The sequence below is a fragment of the Bos javanicus genome, chromosome 29, assembly GCF_032452875.1.
Source record: "Bos javanicus breed banteng chromosome 29, ARS-OSU_banteng_1.0, whole genome shotgun sequence".
Classification (NCBI taxonomy): Eukaryota; Metazoa; Chordata; class Mammalia; order Artiodactyla; family Bovidae; genus Bos; species Bos javanicus.
The window spans coordinates 16,481,289-16,490,258 of NC_083896.1; the positions used below are offsets into that span (position 1 = coordinate 16,481,289).

Below are 8,970 nucleotides of genomic sequence, written 5' to 3' on the forward strand. Positions count from 1 at the left end.
ACAGCATCTGTCTGGTAGCAGAGTCAGACTCTGCCGGCAGCTGTGCGGAGATACTAGATCTAGCAGTAGGAGGCAAACTCAGGGATGACGGTGTTGATGAATCGACAAAAATAGTCTGTGTCCCGTCGTGAGGAAGGGAGGGGATGGGAGAGGGGGCCAAAGAGATGGTGCCGCAGGCTCTGTGCGAGAGAAACACGTGCTTTACAAACCCAGACGTGGACAGTGTGACTCCAAGCTTTGGGAGGCCCTCTTGTTTTGGAAGAAAAGAATATTCAAGCCGGGTGGCCTCCTGGTGCCAGGGCCGGTCTCTGTCAATGCCTCTCTGTTAGTCAGCCATGGCCTACTTCTCTTTGTTGGTCAGACTGAACTGCAGTTGGCCACCCCTCCACTCCTCCTGCACCACCTCTTTTGGGAAGCTTGCAAAGAGCTTAAGGGAAGTCGCCAAGGAAGTGACTGGTTTTACTGGAAAGCAGAGCCCCTGACCTGTTGAAGGGCCCTCAGGCTGGGCCCTTCCTTCTCTTTCCCACACTCCCTCCTCGTGGCCCACTTTGGTCCTCTTACTTTGGAGATGTCGTTTCAGCCCAGCCGTCTCCATCTGTAAACAGAGGGAGGTGGGAACAAATATTGATTCAAGGGATTAGACCCACAAAGAAAGAAAAGAGTCCTCTTGCTGCCAGCCAAACAGGGCATCCTCTAAACGCATCTGCCAGCAGAATAAGTAAGTCTTGTACTCAGTCAAGAGAGACAATGGCCAAGGTCCTTGTCATGCCAGAGAGGAAGCCGCTTAGCATCCCTGGGTCACCCTCTGTTAAGTGAGCTTGAGTAAGTGGTGGCAAGAGGTTGCTGAGTGGTGGGCGGAGTGCTGACTATTCTGCCAGCTGATGCTATTGAACTCACTTCCAGGGGAACGCAGCAGGAATACGTTGTGGACAATGCCCCTTCTATTCTGACTAACTGCCGGTGCCAGACCCTAAGCTGGCGGTTGACCACCTAATAGCAATGGCACCTTCTTCCTGCCCCAGGGGAGCCCACATTCTATTCCAAGAACCAAGGATAGGAGGCAAGGGAAGGAGAAAAGAACCAGAGCATGTGCATTCATTCATTCAACAAATACAAGATGAGTTCCTCTCTGGGCCAGGCACTAATGTGTACCCCAGAGACACAGGAGTGAACAGTACAGTAACGACCAGAGTATTCATCATCGGGTACTCATCTGAGCTTTCGGTCCCTGTGACATGCTTATGAGTCCATCATTATTATTATTGGCCCCAGTTTACATGTGAGGAAAATGAGAGAACAGAATTAAGTTACTTTACCCACACTCAGAAGTAGAGCTGGAATTTGAAATTGGACAACCTGGGCCCAAAGCTTTAAAGAAGAGGGTAGGATGGAGGAGTGGGATATTAGATGGGGCCATTCTCAGGAGAGAACTTTGAGCTGAGAGCCTGAGTAACCAGAATGAGGCACTGCTGACCATGAACCAGATCTGTGGTGGGAATCATAAATGTCCTCCCCTCCCATTCCCACAACAGCCCTAACAGGCGGCTCAGAGCACCCTCATTTCCAAAGAGGAAATAGAAGCTCACATTTAGGTAGATCACCAGGATGCATGACTTTAATGTGGTAGAGTTGGAATTTGTGGCCCCATCTTTCCAACTCTAAAGTCCATGTTTTATTAAATATCTGCTGGCCACACTGTGCCACAAAATGGAAAATGTTACTGTAATTATGTCTGGAAGATTTGAAAGCTCACTGGTGTGGATCTGTCTTACCTGAGATGGGCTTCAGGGGGGAAAAGCCTGTGTAACAGAGACCTACTGGATGAGTTGGCCAAATCTATGCAAAGAGGTGAGACTGGGGTGCAGGAATTCTTGGAAGCAGGTACAGAGCAGGTCCAAAGGCACAGAGCAGCTAAACACAGCAACTAAACACTAGGGCGTATCTAGGAAACAGTACCCAGAAGTGGTTAGAACTATGTGCCAGGGCTGGATTATTAAGAGAAGAAACTGGAAGGCAAGGTTAGGGCAAGTTTTGAAGAGTATGGGTTACTATATTAAATTGTGTGACATAAAGAATAAATTATATTAAAATCATAAAATCTCACTATATCATGAGACCCATGAAATGCATTTCAGCCAACGTTTATTAAGCACCTCCTATGTGTACATTTCTACTGAGGTGGCCAGAAAGATCAGGTTGGCCATAAGTTGCTTTGTAAAATCCTGAACAGACTTTTTGGCCAACCAGTACATAAGGAGCTCAGGTTAAAACAAATGCCTTTTGCTTTCAATTCTTGTAGGTAAATCTCCGTCATGCGTATCAATCTGCTTTCTGGACCTGGAAGGTACGCTGCCGCAGGTCTGACTTGGGCATTGTTTTCTGGTTGAGGATCCTGCCTTAGGGTCACCAGCTTGAGTGTCAATTTTCATTTCAGAGCCTGTGGATCTAGGAGGAGAGAAGATTGGAATGAAAATCTGTATTGACCTCAGAGCAGTCTTTGGAACTTGCTTTTCTTTAAAAAAAAAAAAAAAAAATGGTATCACCTCATTTTATTCTGCTTTGCCTTTTTCTCAGGAAAAGAACAAAATGAAGCAAAGCAGGGAACACGTCCTGTAAATATCAGGCTCTCTGCTGGCTAGTTTCTGATGAAGCCTGATTGTAGGTTTCCATCTGTAGGCAGCGGCCGGGCACCCCGAGAAGCTTGTCCTTAGTCTCAGCCTCAGTTTCTTCATCTGCAACAAAGGGATAATAACAGAGGCCTATGACATAAAAATAAGGTCATACATATAACATACTGGCATATGAACAAGTGCTCAGCATGTATTGGAATGGATTATAATTATCACTAATAACAATTCTACCAAGTGTTAGTTTTGAAGTGTGAAGTTGGAAGGAAAATTTTTTAATTGGGGGATAAAGACTCCCCTATCAGAGTCAAATATGCCATATTTCAAGCACCTATTTATCCCCTAAACACAATGATCATATTTATTTCTCAAACCATGCTGAAACACAAGGATCATCTACCCATCTCAAAGATGAAGAAACCTGGCTTGGAAAATTAAAGAGGAACTGAGGATAGGCTTTGTCTGACACTTGCTTAGCACATAATGTGTTCACCCGCTCATCTAACAGAATACTTTTGAGCAATTATAATCTGTTATGCGCTGTGCTAGGCTCTGCTTGGTATACAGTCAACAAAATTGATAAGGAGTTTCCTCTAGTGGAACTCCAAGCCTGGTGATTTGCTTAAAAGAGGTGGGGCTCGTTTAGAATGGGACAGTTACTCAGGGGAGAAGGGATCCAGGCAAATGAAATCGAATGCTTGAAAGCTATGAAATTGGAAAGAATTTAGTATTTTCTTGGAAATTATAAAGGGTCAAGTCAGTGACCAAATTCATGAGAGGCAGAGTGATTCTCATGAGGATAAGAAAACAGGGAGTGGCCAGATCATGGGAGCTTCACTAAGAAATGTGAACCCTGATTTAAAAAACCTACTTATAGAGGGGACTTCCTGGTGGTCTAGTGGTTAAAGGCTCTTCATGCTTCCAATGCAGGGGTCACGTGTTTGATCCCTAGTCAGGGAGCAAGGATCCCAAAAGTGACATGGCCAAATATATAAATACATACATTTTTTTAAAGTGTAACATGTCTTAAAAGATTATTTGTGGAACTTCTTCACTAACTTTTTGGATACTGCTGGATATAAGAGTCTAGTTTGGAGAATAAGTGGGTGAGAGATGCCATCCCAATCAGTACTACATTCAGTCTCGTTCACAGAAAATCAACCATGTAGTATTTAAGCAAATCATATAACCATATTTTAAAATGGCATAAGCATAAACTTGTAGATAGATGGGTGCAAGGATGGTCAAGGTCAGATTTTTCATTAATTTTCTTAGCCTTTCCCTCATACTCATCACATGGCTGCTTTAGCTCCCAGCCTTACACCCTCATTCCAAGTCGGGAGAAGTGAGGAGAAGCATAAAGACAGGTTAAACAATAATGGTGATATTTGAATCTCTAAACATAATTCATTTTATTATCATGCTTTATAATGTAACTTACTTATAGTTCTTCACATGTGTCTAATATTCTATAATAAAAGCTTTTAAGAGAAGGCAAGTTATCAAACATATGAATAGCATGAAGCAATTTAAAATTTCTAAGTATAAAGATACATGAAAGCATGTAAAATGCTAAATGTAGATTGATGGTGGTTTAGATATTCTTTTGAGGCTTTCTATCTTTTCCAAATTCTACAGTAGGTATGTATTATTTTGGTAGCAGAAATATAGAAAAAAATATTATTGAAAATGTTTAAAGCATAATTATTTAGTTCATTGGTTCTCAGTTCAGTTGAGTTCAGTTCAGTCGCTCAGTCGTGTCCGACTCTTTGGGACCCCATGAATCGCAGCACGTGAGGCCTCCCTATCCATCACCAACTCCCGGAGTTCACTCAGACTCATGTCCATCGAGTCAGTGATGCCATCCAGCCATCTCATCCTCTGTCGTCCCCTTCTCCTCCTGCCCCCAATCCCTCCCAGCATCAGAGTCTTTTCCAATGAGTCAACTCTTCGCATGAGGTGGCCAAAGTACTGGAGTTTCAGCTTTAGCATCATTCCTTCCAAAGAAATCCCAGGGCTGATCTCCTTCAGAATGGACTGGTTGGATCTCCTTGCAGTCCAAGGGACTCTCAAGAGTCTTCTCCAATATCACAGTTCAAAAGCATCAATTCTTCGGCGCTCAGCCTTCTTCACAATCCAACTCTCACATCCATACATGACCACAGGGAAAACCATAGCCTTGACTAGACAGACCTTTGTTGGCAAAGTAATGTCTCTGCTTTTTAATATGCTATCTAGATTGGACATAATTTTCCTTCCAAGGAGTAAGCGTCTTTTAATCTCATGGCTGCAGTAACCATCTGTAGTGATTTTGGAACCCAGAAAAATAAAGTCTGACACTCTTTGCACTGTTTCCCCATCTATTTCCCATGAAGTGATGGGACCAGATGCCATGATCTTCGTTTTCTGAATGTTGAGCTTTAAGCCAACTTTTTCACTCTCCACTTTCACTTGCATCAAGAGACTTTTGAGTTCCTCTTCACTTTCTGCCATAAGGGTGGTGTCATCTGCATATCTGAGGTTATTGCTATTTCTCCCGGCAATCTTGATTCCAGCTTGTGTTTCTTCCAGCCCAGCATTTCTCATGATGTACTCTGCATAGAAGTTAAATAAGCAGGGTGACAATATACAGCCTTGACGTACTCCTTTTCCTATTTGTAACCAGTCTGTTGTTCCATGTCCAGTTCTAACTGTTGCTTCCTGACCTGCATACAGATTTCTCAAGAGGCAGATCAGGCGGTTTGGTATTCCCATCTCTTGAAGAATTTTCCACAGTTTATTGTGATCTACACAGTCAAAGGCTTTGGCATAGTCAATAAAGCAGAAATAGATGTTTTTCCGGAACTCTTTTGCTTTTTCCATGATCCAGCGGATGTTGGCAATTTGATCTCTGGTTCCTCTGCCTTTTCTAAAACCAGCTTGAACATCAGGAAGTTCACGGTTCACATATTGCTGAAGCCTGGCTTAGAGCATTACTTTACTAGCGTGTGAGATGAGTGCAATTGTGCAGTAGTTTGAGCATTCTTTGGCATTGCCTTTCTTTGGGATTAGAATGAAAACTGACCTTTTCCAGTCCTGTGGCCACTGCTGAGTTTTCCAAATTTGCTAGCATATTGAGTGCAGCACTTTCACAGCATCATCTTTCAGGATTTGAAAAAGCTCAACTGGAATTCCATCACCTCCACTAGCTTTGTTCATAGTGATGCATTCTAGGGCCCACTTGACTTCACATTCCAGGATGTCTGGCTCTAGGTCAGTGATCACACCATTGTGATTATCTGGGACGTGAAGATCTTTTTTGTACTGTTCTTCTGTGTAATCTTCCCACCTCTTCTTGATATCTTCTGCTTCTGTTAGGTCCCTACCATTTCTATCCTTTATCGAGCCCATCTTTGCATGAAATGTTCCCTTGATATCTCTAATTTCCTCTTGGTATCTCTAATTTTCTTTCTCAATGAAACTAAGCCATGCCCATGGGGCAACCCAAGATGGGCAGGTCATGGTGGAGAGGTCTGACAGAATGTGGTCCACTGGAGAAGGGAATGGCAAACCACTTCAGTATTCTTTTCTTGAGAACCCCATGAATAGTACGAAAAGGCAAAATGATAAGATACTGAAAGAGAAACTCCCCAGGTCAGTAGGTGCCCAATATGCTACTGAAGATCAGTGGAGAAATAACTTCAGAAAGAATGAAGGGATGGATCCAAAGCAAAAAGAATACCTAGCTGTGGATGTGACTGGTGATAGAAGCAAGGTCCGATGCTGTTAAGAGCAATATTGCATAGGAACCTGGAATGTCAGGTCCATAAATCAAGGCAAATTGGAAGTGGTCAAACAAGAAATGGCAAGAGTGAATGTCGACATTCTAGGAATCAGCGAACTAAAATGGACTGGAATGGGTGAATTTAACTCAGATGACCATTATATCTACTACTGCGGGCAGGAATCCCTCAGAAGAAATGGAGTAGCCATCATGGTCAACAAAAGAGTCCGAAATGCAGTACTTGGATTCAATCTCAAAAATGACAGAATGATCTCTGTTCGTTTCCAAGGCAAACCATTCAATATCACAGTAATCCAAGTCTATGCCCCAACCAGTAATGCTGAAGAAGCTGAAGTTGAACAGTTCTATGAAGACCTACAAGGCCTTTTAGAACTAACACCCAAAAAAGATGTCCTTTTCATTATAGGGGACTGGAATGCAAAAGTAGGAAGTCAAGAAACACCTGGAGTAACAGACAAATTTGGCCTTAGAATACAGAATGAAGCAGGGCAAAGACTAATAGAGTTTTGCCAAGAAAATGCACTGGTCATAGCAAACACCCTCTTCCAACAACACAAGAGAACACTCTACACAAGGACATCACCAGATGGTCAACACCGAAATCAGATTGATTATATTCTTTGCAGCCAAAGATGGAGAAGCTCTATACAGTCAACAAAAACAAGACCAGGAGCTGACTGTGGCTCAGATCATGAACTCCTTATTACTAAATTCAGACTTAAATTGAAGAAAGTAGGGAAAACCACTAGACCATTCAGGTATGACCTAAATCAAATCCCTTATGATTATACAGTGGAAGTGAGAAACACATTTAAGGGCCTAGATCTGATAGTTAGAGTGCCTGATGAACTACGGACTGAGGTTCGTGACATTGTACAGGAGACAGGGATCAAGACCATCCCCATGGAAAAGAAATGCAAAAAAGTAAAACGGCGGTCTGGGGAGGCCTTACAAATAGCTGTGAAAAGAAGAAAAGCGAAAAGCAAAGGAGAAAAGGAAAGATATAAACATCTGAATGCAGAGTTCCAAAGAATAGCAAGGAGAGATAAGAAAGCCTTCCTCAGTGATCAATGCAAAGAAATAGAGGAAAACAACAGAATGGGAAAGACTGGAGATCTCTTCAAGAAAATTAGAGATACCAAGGGAACATTTCATTGGTTCTAAGAGTTGACAATTCCCATTCAGTTGTCAATGAATTTCTTGAATTAGGCATTGACAAATTTCCCTGAGAGTTAACAAATTTCTTTTCATCTGTATAGTGGCTCCCCAAACATGTTTTCTGTAGCCTTAGTTCTCCTTCAAACCTGTCTCATCTGTTGGAGAAAGGAAGTTTATAAAATATTTTTGAGTGAAGATTAGAGATTACAATGGGTGAAGGTGAGAGCAAAAATTGCTTTGTCTGGTTAAAAAAAAAAAAAATGTTTTTCCACCACACACTTTAAACACTTTCAGGCTCTTCTCATAATATGGGGCTTGTGCTTATGTCATGGGTGCTGTCTGCGGAGAAAGAAATGAACTAGAAAACTAGAAGATGTGTTCATTGGCTTTAGGCAGATATTTCCTCCATCAGTGTATATAACAGTGGTGAGCAAAGCCCTTCCAATCTGCAGGTGAGAAAAACTGTCCATTCTTGCTTCATGCATCAGATCTAGAGCCTTCAGAGGCAAAACTAAGGCTTGAGGCTCAGCAATTTCCAGTTTTTCCAAGAAGAAGAGCTTCTCTCTAGAGTCAGATTATGACACACTAAATAATTTTATTATCTTTTGATTGGAATATACATACATGTCAAAATATACATACCAATTTCAAGAACGACCTGAGTCTCATATTTCATCAATTATAAGCACATCTCCACATATGTGATAACGTAATTCAGATATGTGTCAGAGATACTAATTTTTAAGGCATCCACCAATGTTTGGTACCCTTGTAGATTTCAGATCCCTTGCAGTGGCACCCTGAAATGTGGAAGCATGAGTTGGCATTCACTCTGCCAAACCATTCATTCTGAGGACATGAGGCTCAGAGAAAGGAAGTGACTTGTGAAAGGCAGTGCCACTAGTCAGTGGTGGGGCTGAGATGGAAACTCGGGGCTTTTTATTTCCAATCATTTATCCCAAAGGTATCACAACACCTGCATAAACATTTCAGGGGCTTCCCTTTCTGCTTCTACAGGCATATCGAATGACTTCCCATGTGATTTGTAAAACTAACACTGCATGATTCCACTTGTCAGGGGCTAGGTGTGGCAGAAATGGAAAGTTATTGTTCAACAATGTATAAAGTTTCATTTAAGCTGGATGAGCAAGTTCTAGAGACCTGTTGCACAATGAGGTACCCACAGTTAACAGTATTTGTACTTAAAAATTTGTTACGTATAAGAGGGTAAATCTCATATTACATATTCTTACCACAAAAAATGGTAAAGAAGAGACACAAGCTTAAGAAAAGTTTAGGTGGTATTTGCTTTATCCTTGATTGTGCTAATGGTATCATGGGCATATGTTCCAATATCATCAAATTATACATCTTCAATATATGGAGTTTTGTTGCAGATCA

At 41.9% G+C, this 8,970-nt stretch overlaps 1 long non-coding RNA gene across 2 annotated transcripts in view; it reads left to right on the forward strand.

Moving 5' to 3' along the window:
* LOC133241077 (uncharacterized) overlaps positions 1–2,741 on the forward strand; it is a 38,342-nt gene extending 35,601 nt beyond the window's left edge. For both annotated transcript variants that reach the window (XR_009734512.1, XR_009734511.1), the window contains exons 3-4: positions 2,300–2,344; positions 2,435–2,741. This is a non-coding gene — a long non-coding RNA (uncharacterized LOC133241077). The remainder of the gene's footprint in view (positions 1–2,299; positions 2,345–2,434) is intronic.
* The last annotated feature ends 6,229 nt before the right edge of the window (positions 2,742–8,970 follow it).